The 20,318-nt window shown below is 42.5% G+C and overlaps 1 long non-coding RNA gene across 1 annotated transcript; it reads right to left on the bottom strand.

Annotated features, from left to right (window-relative positions):
* Window positions 1-14,312: 14,312 nt before the first annotated feature.
* LOC120037843 lies at window positions 14,313-18,460 on the bottom strand. The gene is made up of 3 exons (XR_005474886.1): window positions 18,403-18,460; window positions 18,189-18,227; window positions 14,313-14,384 (listed from the first exon to the last, which is right to left on the bottom strand). It is a non-coding gene; the product is annotated as an uncharacterized LOC120037843 (long non-coding RNA).
* Window positions 18,461-20,318: the final 1,858 nt, after the last annotated feature.

Below are 20,318 nucleotides of genomic sequence, written 5' to 3'. Positions count from 1 at the left end.
CTGAGCTCCCACTTCTACCACATGGTGACCTCTAACTGGTAATTACTAAAACTCATCATCCTGAGCTCCCACTTCTAAAAACCCCCCCCCACCTGGTGACCTCTAACTGGTAATTACTAAACTCATCAATCCTGAGCTCCCACTTCTACCACATGGTGACCTCTAACTGGTAATTACTAAACTCATCATCCTGAGCTCCCACTTCTACCACATGGTGACCTCTGAACTGGTAATTACTAAACTCATCATCCTGAGCTCCCACTTCTACCACATGGTGACCTCTAACTGGTAATTACTAAACTCATCATCCTGAGCTCCCACTTCTACCACATGGTGACCTCTAACTGGTAATTACTAAACTCATCATCCTGAGCTCCCACTTCTACCACATGGTGACCTCTGACTGGTAATTACTAAACTCATCATCCTGAGCTCCACTTCTACCACATGTGGACCTCTAACTGGTAATTACTAAACTCATCATCCTGAGCTCCCACTTCTACCACATGGTGACCTCTAACTGGTAATTACTAAACTCATCATCCTGAGCTCCCACTTCTACCACATGGTGACCTCTGACTGGTAATTACTAAACTCATCATCCTGAGCTCCCACTTCTACCACATGGTGACCTATACTGGTAATATACTAACTCATCATCCTGAGCTCCACTTCTACACATGGTGACCTCTAACTGGTAATTACTAAAACTCATCATCCTGAGCTTCCCACTTCTACCACATGGTGACCTCTGACTGGTAATTACTAACTCATCATCCTGAGCTCCCACTTCTACCACATGGTGACCTCTAACTGGTAATTACTAAACCATCATCCTGAGCTCCCACTTCTACCACATGGTGACCTCTAACTGTAATTACTAAACTCATCATCCTGAGCTCCCACTTCTACCACATGGTGACCTCTAACTGGTAATTACTAACTCATCATCCTGAGCTCCCACTTCTACCACATGGTGACCTCTAACTGGTAATTACTAAACTCATCATCCTGAGCTCCCCTTCTACCACATGGTGACCTCTAACTGGTATTACTAAACTCATCATCCTGAGCTCCCACTTCTACCACATGGTGACGCTCTAGACTGGTAATTACTAAACTCATCATCCTGAGCTCCCACTCTACCACATGGTGACCTCTAACTGGTAAGTACTAAACGCATCATCCTGAGCTCCCACTTCTACCACATGTGACCTCTACTGGTAATTACTAAACGCATCATCCTGAGCTCCCTTCTACCACATGGTGACCTCTGACTGGTAATTACTAAACTCATCATCCTGAGCTCCCACTTCTACCACATGGTGACCTCTAACTGGTAATTACTAAACTCATCATCCTGAGCTCCCACTTCTACCACATGGTGACCTCTAACTGGTAATTACTAAACTCATCATCCTGAGCTCCCACTTCTACCACATGGTGACCTCTGACTGGTAATTACTAAACTCATCATCCTGAGCTCCCACTTCTACCACATGGTGACCTCTGACTGGTAATTACTAAACTCATCATCCTGAGCTCCCACTTCTACCACATGGTGACCTCTGACTGGTAATTACTAAACTCATCATCCTGAGCTCCCACTTCTACCACATGGTGACCTCTAACTGGTAATTACTAAACTCATCATCCTGAGCTCCCACTTCTACCACATGGTGACCTCTAACTGGTAATTACTAAACTCATCATCCTGAGCTCCCACTTCTACCACATGGTGACCTCTGACTGGTAATTACTAAACTCATCATCCTGAGCTCCCACTTCTACCACATGGTGACCTCTGACTGGTAATTACTAAACTCATCATCTGAGTCCACTTCTACACATGGTGACCTCTAACTGGTATACTAAACTCATCATCCTGAGCTCCCACTTCTACCACATGGTGACCTCTAACTGGTAATTACTAAACTCATCATCCTGAGCTCCCACTTCTACCACATGGTGACCTCTACTGGTAATTACTAAACTCATCATCCTGAGCTCCCACTTCTACCACATGGTGGACCTCTAACTGGTAATTACTAAACTCATCATCCTGAGCTCCCACTTCTACCACATGGTGACCTCTAACTGGTAATTACTAACTCATCATCCTGAGCTCCCACTTCTACCACATGGTGACCTCTAACTGGTAATTACTAAACTCATCATCCTGAGCTCCCACTTCTACCACATGGTGACCTCTAACTGGTAATTACTAAACCTCATCATCCTGAGCTCCCACTTCTACACATGGTGACCTCTAACTGGTAATTACTAAACTCATCATCCTGAGCTCCACTTCTACCACATGGTGACCTCTAACTGGTAATTACTAAGACTCATCATCCTGAGCTCCCACTTCTACCACATGGTGACCTCTAACTGGTAATTACTAAACTCATCATCCTGAGCTCCCACTTCTACCACATGGTGACCTCTGACTGGTAATTACTAAACTCATCATCCTGAGCTCCCACTTCTACCACATGGTGACCTCTGACTGGTAATTACTAAACTCATCATCCTGAGCTCCCACTTCTACCACATGGTGACCTCTAACTGGTAATTACTAAACTCATCATCCTGAGCTCCCACTTCTACCACATGGTGACCTCTGAACTGGTAATTACTAAACTCATCATCCTGAGCTCCCACTTCTACCACATGGTGACCTCTGAACTGGTAATTACTAAACTCATCATCCTGAGCTCCCACTTCTACCACATGGTGACCTCTAACTGGTAATTACTAAACATCATCCTGAGCTCCCACTTCTACCACATGGTGACCTCTAACTGGTAATTACTAAACTCATCATCCTGAGCTCCCACTTCTACCACATGGTGACCTCTAACTGGTAATTACTAAACTCATCATCCTGAGCTCCCACTTCTACCACATGGTGACCTCTAACTGGTAATTACTAAACTCATCATCCTGAGCTCCCACTTCTACCACATGGTGACCTCTAACTGGTAATTACTAAACTCATCATCCTGAGCTCCCACTTCTACCACATGGTGACCTCTAACTGGTAATTACTAAACTCATCATCCTGAGCTCCCACTTCTACCACATGGTGACCTCTAACTGGTAATTACTAAACTCATCATCCTGAGCTCCCACTTCTACCACATGGTGACCTCTAACTGGTAATTACTAAACTCATCATCCTGAGCTCCCACTTCTACCACATGGTGACCTCTAACTGGTAATTACTAAACTCATCATCCTGAGCTCCCACTTCTACCACATGGTGACCTCTAACTGGTAATTACTAAACTCATCATCCTGAGCTCCCACTTCTACCACATGGTGACCTCTAACTGGTAATTACTAAACTCATCATCCTGAGCTCCCACTTCTACCACATGGTGACCTCTGACTGGTAATTACTAAACTCATCATCCTGAGCTCCCACTTCTACCACATGGTGACCTCTAACTGGTAATTACTAAACTCATCATCCTGAGCTCCCACTTCTACCACATGGTGACCTCTAACTGGTAATTACTAAACTCATCATCCTGAGCTCCCACTTCTACCACATGGTGACCTCTAACTGGTAATTACTAAACTCATCATCCTGAGCTCCCACTTCTACCACATGGTGACCTCTAACTGGTAATTACTAAACTCATCATCCTGAGCTCCCACTTCTACCACATGGTGACCTCTGACTGGTAATTACTAAACTCATCATCCTGAGCTCCCACTTCTACCACATGGTGACCTCTGACTGGTAATTACTAAACTCATCATCCTGAGCTCCCACTTCTACCACATGGTGACCTCTAACTGGTAATTACTAAACTCATCATCCTGAGCTCCCACTTCTACCACATGGTGACCTCTAACTGGTAATTACTAAACTCATCATCCTGAGCTCCCACTTCTACCACATGGTGACCTCTAACTGGTAATTACTAAACTCATCATCCTGAGCTCCCACTTCTACCACATGGTGACCTCTAACTGGTAATTACTAAACTCATCATCCTGAGCTCCCACTTCTACCACATGGTGACCTCTAACTGGTAATTACTAAACTCATCATCCTGAGCTCCCACTTCTACCACATGGTGACCTCTAACTGGTAATTACTAAACTCATCATCCTGAGCTCCCACTTCTACCACATGGTGACCTCTAACTGGTAATTACTAAACTCATCATCCTGAGCTCCCACTTCTACCACATGGTGACCTCTAACTGGTAATTACTAAACTCATCATCCTGAGCTCCCACTTCTACCACATGGTGACCTCTAACTGGTAATTACTAAACTCATCATCCTGAGCTCCCACTTCTACCACATGGTGACCTCTAACTGGTAATTACTAAACTCATCATCCTGAGCTCCCACTTCTACCACATGGTGACCTCTGACTGGTAATTACTAAACTCATCATCCTGAGCTCCCACTTCTACCACATGGTGACCTCTAACTGGTAATTACTAAACTCATCATCCTGAGCTCCCACTTCTACCACATGGTGACCTCTAACTGGTAATTACTAAACTCATCATCCTGAGCTCCCACTTCTACCACATGGTGACCTCTGACTGGTAATTACTAAACTCATCATCCTGAGCTCCCACTTCTACCACATGGTGACCTCTAACTGGTAATTACTAAACTCATCATCCTGAGCTCCCACTTCTACCACATGGTGACCTCTAACTGGTAATTACTAAACTCATCATCCTGAGCTCCCACTTCTACCACATGGTGACCTCTGACTGGTAATTACTAAACTCATCATCCTGAGCTCCCACTTCTACCACATGGTGACCTCTAACTGGTAATTACTAAACTCATCATCCTGAGCTCCCACTTCTACCACATGGTGACCTCTGACTGGTAATTACTAAACTCATCATCCTGAGCTCCCACTTCTACCACATGGTGACCTCTAACTGGTAATTACTAAACTCATCATCCTGAGCTCCCACTTCTACCACATGGTGACCTCTAACTGGTAATTACTAAACTCATCATCCTGAGCTCCCACTTCTACCACATGGTGACCTCTGACTGGTAATTACTAAACTCATCATCCTGAGCTCCACTTCTACCACATGGTGACCTCTGACTGGTAATTACTAAACTCATCATCCTGAGCTCCCACTTCTACCACATGGTGACCTCTGACTGGTAATTACTAAACTCATCATCCTGAGCTCCCACTTCTACCACATGGTGACCTCTGACTGGTAATTACTAAACTCATCATCCTGAGCTCCCACTTCTACCACATGGTGACCTCTGACTGGTAATTACTAAACTCATCATCCTGAGCTCCCACTTCTACCACATGGTGACCTCTGACTGGTAATTACTAAACTCATCATCCTGAGCTCCCACTTCTACCACATGGTGACCTCTGACTGGTAATTACTAAACTCATCATCCTGAGCTCCCACTTCTACCACATGGTGACCTCTAACTGGTAATTACTAAACTCATCATCCTGAGCTCCCACTTCTACCACATGGTGACCTCTAACTGGTAATTACTAAACTCATCATCCTGAGCTCCCACTTCTACCACATGGTGACCTCTAACTGGTAATTACTAAACTCATCATCCTGAGCTCCCACTTCTACCACATGGTGACCTCTAACTGGTAATTACTAAACTCATCATCCTGAGCTCCCACTTCTACCACATGGTGACCTCTGACTGGTAATTACTAAACTCATCATCCTGAGCTCCCACTTCTACCACATGGTGACCTCTAACTGGTAATTACTAAACTCATCATCCTGAGCTCCCACTTCTACCACATGGTGACCTCTAACTGGTAATTACTAAACTCATCATCCTGAGCTCCCACTTCTACCACATGGTGACCTCTAACTGGTAATTACTAAACTCATCATCCTGAGCTCCCACTTCTACCACATGGTGACCTCTAACTGGTAATTACTAAACTCATCATCCTGAGCTCCCACTTCTACCACATGGTGACCTCTAACTGGTAATTACTAAACTCATCATCCTGAGCTCCCACTTCTACCACATGGTGACCTCTAACTGGTAATTACTAAACTCATCATCCTGAGCTCCCACTTCTACCACATGGTGACCTCTAACTGGTAATTACTAAACTCATCATCCTGAGCTCCCACTTCTACCACATGGTGACCTCTAACTGGTAATTACTAAACTCATCATCCTGAGCTCCCACTTCTACCACATGGTGACCTCTGACTGGTAATTACTAAACTCATCATCCTGAGCTCCCACTTCTACCACATGGTGACCTCTAACTGGTAATTACTAAACTCATCATCCTGAGCTCCCACTTCTACCACATGGTGACCTCTAACTGGTAATTACTAAACTCATCATCCTGAGCTCCCACTTCTACCACATGGTGACCTCTAACTGGTAATTACTAAACTCATCATCCTGAGCTCCCACTTCTACCACATGGTGACCTCTGACTGGTAATTACTAAACTCATCATCCTGAGCTCCCACTTCTACCACATGGTGACCTCTAACTGGTAATTACTAAACTCATCATCCTGAGCTCCCACTTCTACCACATGGTGACCTCTGACTGGTAATTACTAAACTCATCATCCTGAGCTCCCACTTCTACCACATGGTGACCTCTGACTGGTAATTACTAAACTCATCATCCTGAGCTCCCACTTCTACCACATGGTGACCTCTAACTGGTAATTACTAAACTCATCATCCTGAGCTCCCACTTCTACCACATGGTGACCTCTGACTGGTAATTACTAAACTCATCATCCTGAGCTCCCACTTCTACCACATGGTGACCTCTGACTGGTAATTACTAAACTCATCATCCTGAGCTCCCACTTCTACCACATGGTGACCTCTAACTGGTAATCATTAGGGGGGAAACATCATCCTGAGCTCCACTTCTACCACATGGTGACCTCTAACTGGTAATTACTAAACTCATCATCCTGAGCTCCCACTTCTACCACATGGTGACCTCTGACTGGTAATTACTAAACTCATCATCCTGAGCTCCCACTTCTACCACATGGTGACCTCTAACTGGTAATTACTAAACTCATCATCCTGAGCTCCCACTTCTACCACATGGTGACCTCTGACTGGTAATTACTAAACTCATCATCCTGAGCTCCCACTTCTACCACATGGTGACCTCTGACTGGTAATTACTAAACTCATCATCCTGAGCTCCCACTTCTACCACATGGTGACCTCTAACTGGTAATTACTAAACTCATCATCATGAGCTCCCACTTCTACCACATGGTGACCTCTGACTGGTAATTACTAAACTCATCATCCTGAGCTCCCACTTCTACCACATGGTGACCTCTGACTGGTAATTACTAAACTCATCATCCTGAGCTCCCACTTCTACCACATGGTGACCTCTGACTGGTAATTACTAAACTCATCATCCTGAGCTCCCACTTCTACCACATGGTGACCTCTAACTGGTAATTACTAAACTCATCATCCTGAGCTCCCACTTCTACCACATGGTGACCTCTAACTGGTAATTACTAAACTCATCATCCTGAGCTCCCACTTCTACCACATGGTGACCTCTAACTGGTAATTACTAAACTCATCATCCTGAGCTCCCACTTCTACCACATGGTGACCTCTAACTGGTAATTACTAAACTCATCATCCTGAGCTCCCACTTCTACCACATGGTGACCTCTAACTGGTAATTACTAAACTCATCATCCTGAGCTCCCACTTCTACCACATGGTGACCTCTGACTGGTAATTACTAAACTCATCATCCTGAGCTCCCACTTCTACCACATGGTGACCTCTGACTGGTAATTACTAAACTCATCATCCTGAGCTCCCACTTCTACCACATGGTGACCTCTAACTGGTAATTACTAAACTCATCATCCTGAGCTCCCACTTCTACCACATGGTGACCTCTGACTGGTAATTACTAAACTCATCATCCTGAGCTCCCACTTCTACCACATGGTGACCTCTGACTGGTAATTACTAAACTCATCATCCTGAGCTCCCACTTCTACCACATGGTGACCTCTAACTGGTAATTACTAAACTCATCATCCTGAGCTCCCACTTCTACCACATGGTGACCTCTGACTGGTAATTACTAAACTCATCATCCTGAGCTCCCACTTCTACCACATGGTGACCTCTAACTGGTAATTACTAAACTCATCATCCTGAGCTCCCACTTCTACCACATGGTGACCTCTAACTGGTAATTACTCAACTCATCATCCTGAGCTCCCACTTCTACCACATGGTGACCTCTAACTGGTAATTACTAAACTCATCATCCTGAGCTCCCACTTCTACCACATGGTGACCTCTAACTGGTAATTACTAAACTCATCATCCTGAGCTCCCACTTCTACCACATGGTGACCTCTAACTGGTAATTACTAAACTCATCATCCTGAGCTCCCACTTCTACCACATGGTGACCTCTGACTGGTAATTACTAAACTCATCATCCTGAGCTCCCACTTCTACCACATGGTGACCTCTAACTGGTAATTACTAAACTCATCATCCTGAGCTCCCACTTCTACCACATGGTGACCTCTAACTGGTAATTACTAAACTCATCATCCTGAGCTCCCACTTCTACCACATGGTGACCTCTAACTGGTAATTACTAAACTCATCATCCTGAGCTCCCACTTCTACCACATGGTGACCTCTAACTGGTAATTACTAAACTCATCATCCTGAGCTCCCACTTCTACCACATGGTGACCTCTAACTGGTAATTACTAAACTCATCATCCTGAGCTCCCACTTCTACCACATGGTGACCTCTAACTGGTAATTACTAAACTCATCATCCTGAGCTCCCACTTCTACCACATGGTGACCTCTGACTGGTAATTACTAAACTCATCATCCTGAGCTCCCACTTCTACCACATGGTGACCTCTAACTGGTAATTACTAAACTCATCATCCTGAGCTCCCACTTCTACCACATGGTGACCTCTAACTGGTAATTACTAAACTCATCATCCTGAGCTCCCACTTCTACCACATGGTGACCTCTAACTGGTAATTACTAAACTCATCATCCTGAGCTCCCACTTCTACCACATGGTGACCTCTGACTGGTAATTACTAAACTCATCATCCTGAGCTCCCACTTCTACCACATGGTGACCTCTAACTGGTAATTACTAAACTCATCATCCTGAGCTCCCACTTCTACCACATGGTGACCTCTAACTGGTAATTACTAAACTCATCATCCTGAGCTCCCACTTCTACCACATGGTGACCTCTAACTGGTAATTACTAAACTCATCATCCTGAGCTCCCACTTCTACCACATGGTGACCTCTGACTGGTAATTACTAAACTCATCATCCTGAGCTCCCACTTCTACCACATGGTGACCTCTAACTGGTAATTACTAAACTCATCATCCTGAGCTCCCACTTCTACCACATGGTGACCTCTGACGTCACCTACTAAGAAAATGTTTTTTATAAAAGGCATTTTTGGCAGTTAAATGCAACAAAACATTATTTATAAAAAGCTATCTGTTTTTGAACTCTATAATTTGTTTACAAGATTGATAGCTGTACTTTTAGTTTATGGTTGACGCAGTTGTTGGCCGTTAGCCAATCGCCGTTTATCAATAAGATGAAATGACATGAATGCATCCAAATAGGATTTAAGACAACTGGTAAATTCCCACCTCCCACATGGTTACAAACGCAGCATCAGAGTGAAAACCTGAGACCCAACATAACAATCCTTTCACAACATACAATCCCGGGAACATTGTGAACGCTGAACATTGTAATGGCATTTTATTTTTCCGCTGTACCGGAAAAATTGAACCGTCACCCCAAAACATAGCGAACAGTGGGTTTGGTGAACCGTTACACCCCTACTTACAAGGAACAAATGGCTTTGTCACTGTTCTAGTACTAAAAATAAATGTCCCTCTTTCAAGACCCTGTCTTTCAAAGATAATTCGTAAAATCCAAATAACTTCACAGATCTTCATTGTAAAGGGTCTAAACACTGTTTCCCATGCTTGTTCAATGGACCATAAACAATTAATGAACATGCACCTGTGGAACGGTCATTAAGACACTAACAGCTTACAGACGGTAGGCAATTAAGGTCACATATTCATCATCTGTTATTTCTATACTGCTGATTGAGTCTTCAGGGTCATATCCAACTATGCCTTTGTCAAGACGGCCATATTTAGGTGCAGATCTGGCTGTAGTGAGGCATTTGTCCTTCAATGCATTACATTTCTCTAAACTGCTCTCACTTTCACTTTCTGTTCCTGGCACATACTCATCTTCTGTTATTTCGATGCTGCTGATTGAGTCTTCAGAATCATATCCAAGCATTTGTTTGAGCTGAAATCATAAGAACAAATCAGAATTGACACATTTGTTTTACTGAATAGATTGTCTGATCACTGAAAACCTGAACTGTTTACTCCAACATATCAACTCTTACATACTAAACCAATAGCTGTACAATCATGTCCTGATTATTTGTAATCATTCCATTGCCTATTTTGTAGGCTAATGCTCAGTACACACCCAAAATCCTGTGGGGACAGCCAAAGAACCCTTTTAGGTTCTAGATAGCAGTGTAGAAAAATGACATCCACAGATGTTGTCCTGAGTTTAGGGGAGGGTAGCTGACTGATGGATATTCAGCATGAAACATATCCAATGGGGTGGGGGCAGGCAAAAGTGTTTAGAAAACATTAGTCTTATTTAGAATAAAGAGGACTCCAAAATTACACAATATACACTGCTCAAAAAAATAAAGGGAACACTTAAACAACACAATGTAACTCCAAGTCAATCACACTTCTGTGAAATCAAACTGTCCACTTAGGAAGCAACACTGATTGACAATACATTTCACATGCTGTTGTGCAAATGGAATAGACAATAGGTGGAAATTATAGGCAATTAGCAAGACACCCCCAATAAAGGAGTGGTTCTGCAGGTGGTGACCACAGACCACTTCTCAGTTCCTATGCTTCCTGGCTGATGTTTTGGTCACTTTTGAATGCTGGCGGTGCTTTCACTCTAGTGGTAGCATGAGACGGAGTCTACAACCCACACAAGTGGCTCAGGTAGTGCAGCTCATCCAGGATGGCACATCAATGCGAGCTGTGGCAAGAAGGTTTGCTGTGTCTGTCAGCGTAGTGTCCAGAGCATGGAGGCGCTACCAGGAGACAGGCCAGTACATCAGGAGACGTGGAGGAGGCCGTAGGAGGGCAACAACCCAGCAGCAGGACCGCTACCTCCGCCTTTGTGCAAGGAGGAGCACTGCCAGAGCCCTGCAAAATGACCTCCAGCAGGCCACAAATGTGCATGTGTCTGCTCAAACGGTCAGAAACAGACTCCATGAGGGTGGTATGAGGGCCCGACGTCCACAGGTGGGGGTTGTGCTTACAGCCCAACACCGTGCAGGACGTTTGGCATTTGCCAGAGAACACCAAGATTGGCAAATTCGCCACTGGTGCCCTGTGCTCTTCACAGATGAAAGCAGGTTCACACTGAGCACATGTGACAGACGTGACAGAGTCTGGAGACGCCGTGGAGAACGTTCTGCTGCCTGCAACATCCTCCAGCATGACCGGTTTGGCGGTGGGTCAGTCATGGTGTGGGGTGGCATTTCTTTGGGGGGCCGCACAGCCCTCCATGTGCTCACCAGAGGTAGCCTGACTGCCATTAGGTACCAAGATGAGATCCTCAGACCCCTTGTGAGACCATATGCTGGTGCGGTTGGCCCTGGGTTCCTCCTAATGCAAGACAATGCTAGACCTCATGTGGCTGGAGTGTGTCAGCAGTTCCTGCAAGAGGAAGGCATTGATGCTATGGACTGGCCCGCCCGTTCCCCAGACCTGAATCCAATTGAGCACATCTGGGACATCATGTCTCGCTCCATCCACCAACGCCACGTTGCACCACAGACTGTCCAGGAGTTGGCGGATGCTTTAGTCCAGGTCTGGGAGGAGATCCCTCAGGAGACCATCCGCCACCTCATCAGGAGCATGCCCAGGCGTTGTAGGGAGGTCATACAGGCACGTGGAGGCCACACACACTACTGAGCCTCATTTTGACTTGTTTTAAGGACATTACATCAAAGTTGGATCAGCCTGTAGTGTGGTTTTCCACTTTAATTTTGAGTGTGACTCCAAATCCAGACCTCCATGGGTTGATAAATTTGATTTCCATTGATCATTTTTGTGTGATTTTGTTGTCAGCACATTCAACTATGTAAAGAAAAAAGTATTTAATAAGAATATTTCATTCATTCAGATCTAGGATGTGTTATTTTAGTGTTCCCTTTATTTTTTTGAGCAGTGTATTATTTAGAATTAATTGAAATTGGGCATAAAATAAATCAGAAACAACCAAAACAAACTACAAATGCATCCAACAAGTTAGTAGAGTCACAAGCTTGATGAAGCCATTGATAGTAATAAGGGATACATACTAAACAAGTTCTAAAATGGCTATTGAACAAATATCCCAACATTTCTCCTTAACACAAGTGGTTAGAACATGTGCAGGGATTAAAAAATATTAGCCATTTTGTGTTATGCTGTAAGGATTGGGTTCAACTTCCATTTCAATTCAGAAAGTAAAGCAAATTCCAATTTCAAATTGAAAACCATTAAAGAGAAATTAAAAAACACAGTGTAGTGGTTGAAATGATTGGAATTGACCCCAACACTGTGTGATATACTGTACATGACTAGTTCAAGGTTAAATTAAAAAGTATACATACAAAAAAAATGTAGGATAATGTTGCTAAAAAAAATACAAAAATAAATCACAGAAGAATTCTAAAATGTTGTGTCCAATGGTGTCTAATTTGAAAAAAATCTAAATATACACATTGCGAGATATTTATCAAAATAGACAGACATACCTATATTTCCCCATAGGAAACAATGGGACGACCTCAGAGTTCCATGAGTCATTTCTTGTTGTGGTTGACCTTTTAACTACCAACGTGGGCAGGTCTCATTGCCAACAATAGCAATGCAGGCATTGTGATGCAGAACAATGGGCTGGGAATAGAACGTTCGGAAAGCCAGTTGGTGCCACGGTGCTCAGTAGAACTAATAGGAGATGGCATTGTGATGCAGAACAATGGGCTGGGAATAGAACGTTCGGAAAGCCAGTTGGTGCCACGGTGCTCAGTAGAACTAATAGGAGATGGCAGGGTGAAAAATGCCCTAAAATAAGGCCTGTTTTTTCACAATTACTTCAAAACTAAAGCAAGCAACTGGGACATATGGTAATATTATGAAACTGGGCTCCACGACGGATGCAATGAACTCATTTTTACCAGAAAAAAAGCGTTGTTAAAAATGTCATTTGTCCAGCCTAATAAAGCCATCCAGAGTACAGATGACACCAGTAATGTCAGAGTTTTCAGTTAAGCTGAAAGATAGCTTTGCAACATGATTTGATGAGTTTAGTCTCCCCACAAAGGTGATGCAGTTTGTTAGGGATCCTTTCTATACCGATGCGACGGGGAGACTTCTCTGCGAATGCTAAGGTGCCAATGTCACATGACAAGGGTTCCCTCTACCTAGAGTTCGGAGACGTGCAAACATCTTATCTGAGGCAGGCACTTCAGTCTGCGGGCTGTGCAACGTTTTGGACTGAGCATATTATTGCAGAATAATTCCTAAACAGACACGTGTAAATCCAGCTTCTCTCACATGAAAACAAACACTGTTTCTTCCTGTCAAATGTGAATCTTCAGACCGGCGGGTTGCACTTTTCTGCTCTCTCCCAAAGTGCAATTTCTTCCATTCGAAGGGAAACACTTGTGTGTTTTTTATGTTCAAAATAAATTGTGTAAAACAGGAAAGAATGAAATTAAATAAATACAGAATGGAATGTGATGCTGGTCAGCTGACATATGCCATGCATAAAAGGTTTCCTATGTGTAAATAAAAATCAAAAACAAAGCTATGTATGAAGAATGTAATGCAGGTCAACTGTGTTATAAGTAGGCCAAAAAAGTGGTTCATACCGGTCTTAGGAAAAGCAATCGCATGTAAACAATGTCTGGTCCCCAGTAAATAACCTTTTTCAAATCTGCCAACTGTAAGAATATAGTTGAATAGCCCTGATCTAGGTTAATACGCTAGGGGCTATAATAACTGGGGAGTTAGGCTGATAGACAATTTAAAGGGGGATCAACGATCGACTGTGGCCATCATTCAAGTTCTCTTACCGTGGGTTTGGGGCTGGAAGACACAGGTCTCCGCATCTTCTTTCAAGTTGGAATCTGATCCATCCGTGTCCATGCTGTTCTGAAAGGGTTGGGAGTTGTCATTCTGCAACGCGTCAATGAGCTGAAATCAGACAAACAAGGCAAACAAAATAAACCTACGCGGCACAGAAATACTTAAATACTATTAGCTCCTTTAAAGTTGAGGTACAATCCAACAAAAATTGCCATGAAACACGACAAGTAACCAAGCACGGACACACTAATAGCCAAAAACATTCACACAAATATTAAATACAACAATATTCCTAAAGAATAATGTGTGTGTAGATTGTGTGTGTTCGAGTGTGAGAGTGGACGTGTTTAACTATACTTGTGGGGACCAGAAGTCCACGCAAACTGACAAACATTCAACCAACTGGGGACATTTGCAGGTCCAGACAAGGAATAGGGCTGTTTCTAGGGGGTTTAGGGTTACAATCAGCATTAGAATACAATGACTTACACAAACAATACAACTAAAGAATAATGTGGGTGTTACAATCAGCATTAGAATACAATGACTTACACAAACAATACAACTAAAGAATAATGTGGGTGTTACAATCAGCATTAGAATACAATGACTTACACAAACAATACAACTAAAGAATAATGTGGGTGTTACAATCAGCATTAGAATACAATGACTTACACAAACAATACAACTAAAGAATAATGTGGGTGTTACAATCAGCATTAGAATACAATGACTTACACAAACAATACAACTAAAGAATAATGTGGGTGTTACAATCAGCATTAGAATACAATGACTTACACAAACAATACAACTAAAGAATAATGTGGGTGTTACAATCAGCATTAGAATACAATGACTTACACAAACAATACAACTAAAGAATAATGTGGGTGTTACAATCAGCATTAGAATACAATGACTTACACAAACAATACAACTAAAGAATAATGTGGGTGTTACAATCAGCATTAGAATACAATGACTTACACAAACAATACAACTAAAGAATAATGTGGGTGTTACAATCAGCATTAGAATACAATGACTTACACAAACAATACAACTAAAGAATAATGTGGGTGTTACAATCAGCATTAGAATACAATGACTTACACAAACAATACAACTAAAGAATAATGTGGGTGTTACAATCAGCATTAGAATACAATGACTTACACAAACAATACAACTAAAGAATAATGTGGGTGTTACAATCAGCATTAGAATACAATGACTTACACAAACAATACAACTAAAGAATAATGTGGGTGTAGATTGTGTGTGTTAGTGTCATAGACTGTGTCTGTGTGCCATTTCACAGTCCCTAATGTGCCATGAGATGTTGTTTTATACATTTTTTGAAAGATAATTTTGCTTAAATTTATTTTAAAAATCCCAGCAGAAATAAATCTGATATTTAGTAACAAAATGAGCCCTTGCTCAATATTATCCAATGGGAGAATCTCTTTTCTTATAGCCCTGCCCATTAAGTGCTGTCAATCAATATCAGTAACATACCAGTTACTGCCAATCGGAGCTGCTAACAGGGGTACAAGGGTCTGTCTGCCTGCCTATTGGCTCTTTCAACGCGGATAGACCACACTGCCTGAACATGCTTTGGCTAAACTCAGCTGTGACTTAAAAAACAATGGACTCAGCTTTGACTATCATAAACTTTATCCGATCAACATTTATCCTTCAACATGGCTCGTTTCGTAGTCTGCTGAGCATCATGATCTACTTCTACATAATGATGTTAGGTAGCTGAGTAAGGGTAGGGATAAAGAGGGAGGAGACACAACAAACCCAACACATACTGGTGTAAACTCTACATCATGATGTTAGGTAGCTAAGTAAGGGTAGGCCTAATGCTCTCAAGAGAGTATGAGAGTTTAGGGAGGAGATAATTGCATTTCTCTGCAATTGCCGCCACAACAAACCCAACACATACTGGTGTAAATGCTTGATGAGGAGTTTGTAGCTGAGGTTTGTTTATTGAGTGGCATCAATCACTTGGACTTAATTTGGGACTACAGAGGAGGGATAAAACAGTTATTGACATGATTGACTGCTTTTCTTTTTTCCTCTGATATGAGTCCCCCCAAAACCTTTTCCCTACAGTGGGTAACTATAGAAGGCTGGGCTGGACAATGGAAAAGGTCAAGGAAGAAAAATGGCAAGCAAACGTTGGCTAAGCTGGGGAGGCAGGTAGCCTAGTGGTTAGAGCGTTGGACTAGTAACCGAAAGGTTGCAAGATTGAATCCCCGAGCTGACAAGGTAAAAATCTGTCGTTCTGCCCCCTGAACAAGCCAATTAACCCACTGTTCCTAGGCCGTCATTGAAAATAAGAATTTGTTCTTAACTGACTTGACGAGTTAAATAAAAGTTTTAAAAGTTGTTTTAAATACAAATAAGCTGGAGCACACAGCAAATGAATGGAATCAAACACTCGCAAAGGCCGTTTTGACTGGAGTGAAGCTTGGAGATCAATTTCACCTAAATGGCACCAAAAAAATGTATCCCTTTTTATTTTACCACTACAATCTGTTCTTAGGAGGAAACTGAAAAATAACAACCCGTGTAGAAAGTAAACAGCTGCACCTCGATGGTGCCAGGTGTGCTTATGTCTGCATAACGAGGAAGGAAGAAAAACATTGCTATTTCTGGCTAGCGGTCACTGATATACACATTGTAACTTTGCAACAAGATTTGATGATTTTAGTCTCCCCACAAAGGTGATGCAGTTTGCTAGGGACCCTTTCTATACTGATGCGGGGCGAGACGTGTCTGCAAAAGCTGACTTATTTTATTTAGTATATATTTTCTTAACTCTATTTCTTGAACTGCATTGTTGGTTAAGGGCTTGTAGTCAGCACAGTCAGCACCTGTTGTATTCGGCGCATGTGACAAATAAAACTTGATGTTGATTCGCACGGGACTAGTACTTTCAGGTGACCAAAAAACATTAGGTTATTCTGGTTGGAATTAAAAATGACTGACATGGCAGATTTAGACAGGACAAAAATTACATATATGTTGTTTTGTGCTCGGGCACATAATTACATTACCCGACCTCTCCCCGTAAATCAACTTGTCGTCCTTAGCAGACACAAAAATACAAACATTAGGAGTTATTGTATTGTGCTAGTCAATTATTACAGAGAACAATCATTTTTTGGAGACCCTGTCCTGCTATCAGCCTGTGATGTGTGTGTTGTAAAGTGCCTTGCTGATGGGCACAACGGCAGTAGGTAGTATACGGTGATATTGAAGCCCGGTGGGTTACCGGTGTATCCCTGTGTACTACCTACTGCTGTTTTGCCTTTGAGCAAGGGACTTCACCCCTAAGTGCTCTGCTCTGCCACAGCCCCTGTTCTGCTCCCAGCCTGTGACCAACAGGCAAAATAGTCACAGACATCTCTGCACTAAGAGACTGTTTTTGTAGAAACTGACAAACCCCTGGATGCTGAAACATAATCAACATTTTTAAAACACTGAAAAATCCCCTCAAATCAAAAAACGTGATCTAATGCATTGTATACATCTGGGGACCTACTGTTTAAGAAAGCACACAGGAAATGCCTGGTGTAGCGTTTAGTTTTGAACATCCTATTCTGGTCAGATGCAGGACTGAACTTTTCAGGAGAAGAGCAAATCCCTCATGAGTTGGGCTACTAAATGAGCCCACAAGAGCCTAACTACTGAGTTCTTATTGATAATGTTTTTATTTCATATATTTCAATGTATTGTATATTTAGTTAACTTTTGATGTATGTAACAAGTGCACTGCATTCCAGTGCAATTGATGTTAGACTATAAATGTGTATTTGTGAAAGTGAAATAGTAAATGTGATAATAGAAGAAAAAAAAACTCATATTGATCTATGACTTTAGTAAAGTTCTTACCATAGGTTTTGGGCTGGACGACAATTCAGTTTTGATGACCTGAATTAAGTGAACCAAGACAACAATTAGAAATCAATTACATCTTAGTAGTTAAGAGACACTGTCTGCATCACAACATATTGCATGACAGGGTAGTGAATTGCTCATCCTCCCGGCTCTTCCAAGATGGGTGGTAATTTCATCTAGCATCTTTAAATAATAAAAAGTTCCTCACCTGTGTTCTCCATGGCCAGTCTGAATCACCGTAACTATAAGTCAACTCTTCGCCAGCTGCAATATCTCCAGTCGCGAAGAGGCACAAGTGTGGCTCATCGTTTGCTTGTATGGCCTTCATTTTGAGATTGAGTCTTTAGTGATCATCATTAACGAGTCTCCCAAGGGAGGAGTCTTCTTCAGATGCATCAATGCTGCATAGAAACATAACATGTCACAGTTTAATGAAGATATTTGCAGCACAGGGTTTCTATTCCAGAAAAGGGGCAGAAAAGTCCCTGACTGTTGTTTAACAAAGGAGTGCAGATGCTCTGATAGCGAACCAGTTGGTTTGAAGACTAATATTGTTCCTTACTGTTTAGGTCACGGACAAGGTCAAATTAGTATCTGGGCCTGAGATAGGCCTACAGTGCATATTGTGCCACCAACCATTAAAATGTCTGTCTCCATTTTAATGTTGTTGCTTTTTTTAGATCTCAAAAGGCAATAATATGTTTATTTTGTTCTCATCAATCCTACTTACCACCATGTTCTTCCTTTCCATTGGACATCGAAAAGAAACACCTTTGCAGAATCATTGTACTGATCAGCTCGGACCTCGCCCTCCTGTTGTGTAAGCAGTTCACCTCGGTACTCCACAACAAAGTCTCCTTTGGATATGAATTCAGTGGCAAAAACTCCCCGTCCTTAGCAGACACAAAATACAAACATTAGGAGATATTGCATTGTGCTTGTCAATTATTACAGAGAATAATCACTGTCTGGAGGTCCACTCCGGTCACATGATCACCCCATTCAACTTGCCAAGCTTCTCCAAAAACAACTGTTCTCATAAAATGACCTCACACTGTCTAAAAGTGATCTCACACATATCACTGCCAATCAAAATGAGGTTCAGGTGTGCAGCAGGGGGTTTAGGGAGGGGGATGCGCTGCTCTGTCTTTCAAGAGGCTAGATTCAGTTGTCACTCTTACTTTGTCTTCTAAACCAATGATTGGTTTTCAAGGTGGGCCTTTTCAGGTGGAAGGAGATTTCAGATGGAGCATCGTGTGACTGTAGTGGACCTTTAAGAATCCTATGACCATAATACAAAGACATGGCAAGCTATTCCTTTAAACCTTTTTTCCTGGGTGACTGTGCCCATATATCCCAATTCACTGTTTCCCACTAACCTCTAAAATGTACATCTGATTCATCTAATTCATAGCTGTCATATTTAGGACTGTCAGAAATATATTCAATCTTCACCTTACCTTTAAAGATATTGATAAAACGCTGGTAAAGTACTGGTTTATCAATGTTTGATCTGATGTGATGCTCTGCATCCTCCATGGGCCGGAGTCGCCTGGAAGATCTCTCCGTCAGGCCAACTCAAATCTATCCTTAATCTGTGGAATAAAGCAGACATTATAAACTGGGTAGTTTGGGTCCTGGATGTTGATTGGCTGAAACTGTGGTATATTTAAGAAATAAGGCACCTCGGGGGTTTGTGGTATATGGCCAATATACCAAGGTTAAGGGCTGTAACCAGGCAGGCACTCCGCGTTGCCTCTTACGTAAGAACAGTCCTCAACCTTTCCTTGTGCTTTACTGCTTAACTATACCAAGGCTGTCAGACAATCAACATTCATGGCTTAACCTACAATTTATAAGAGACATAATGTATGTTTGTTAGATGACTACAAAACAAGCACGTTAGAAGCAGTAAAAAATGCCATATGTGACTTTCCCTCTTCCACTCTGCTATGAGATGCAAGGTGGGGTGCACAACCCCTGGTTTCCAGCCAGCCAACTTTAGCTCGCTAAACTAACACCATCTAATGTTATCAAACTGCTACCTACTCAAGTTCATCTATGGGGATCACGTGTCCCATTTAGCTGTCTATGCATGTTACTTATAACCACACTGATAGAATT

This window comes from Salvelinus namaycush, unplaced genomic scaffold, assembly GCF_016432855.1.
Source record: "Salvelinus namaycush isolate Seneca unplaced genomic scaffold, SaNama_1.0 Scaffold1918, whole genome shotgun sequence".
Taxonomy (NCBI): domain Eukaryota; kingdom Metazoa; phylum Chordata; class Actinopteri; order Salmoniformes; family Salmonidae; genus Salvelinus; species Salvelinus namaycush.
The sequence above is the reverse complement of the archived record's forward strand: the minus strand, read 5'-3'. Positions and strand labels throughout refer to the sequence as shown.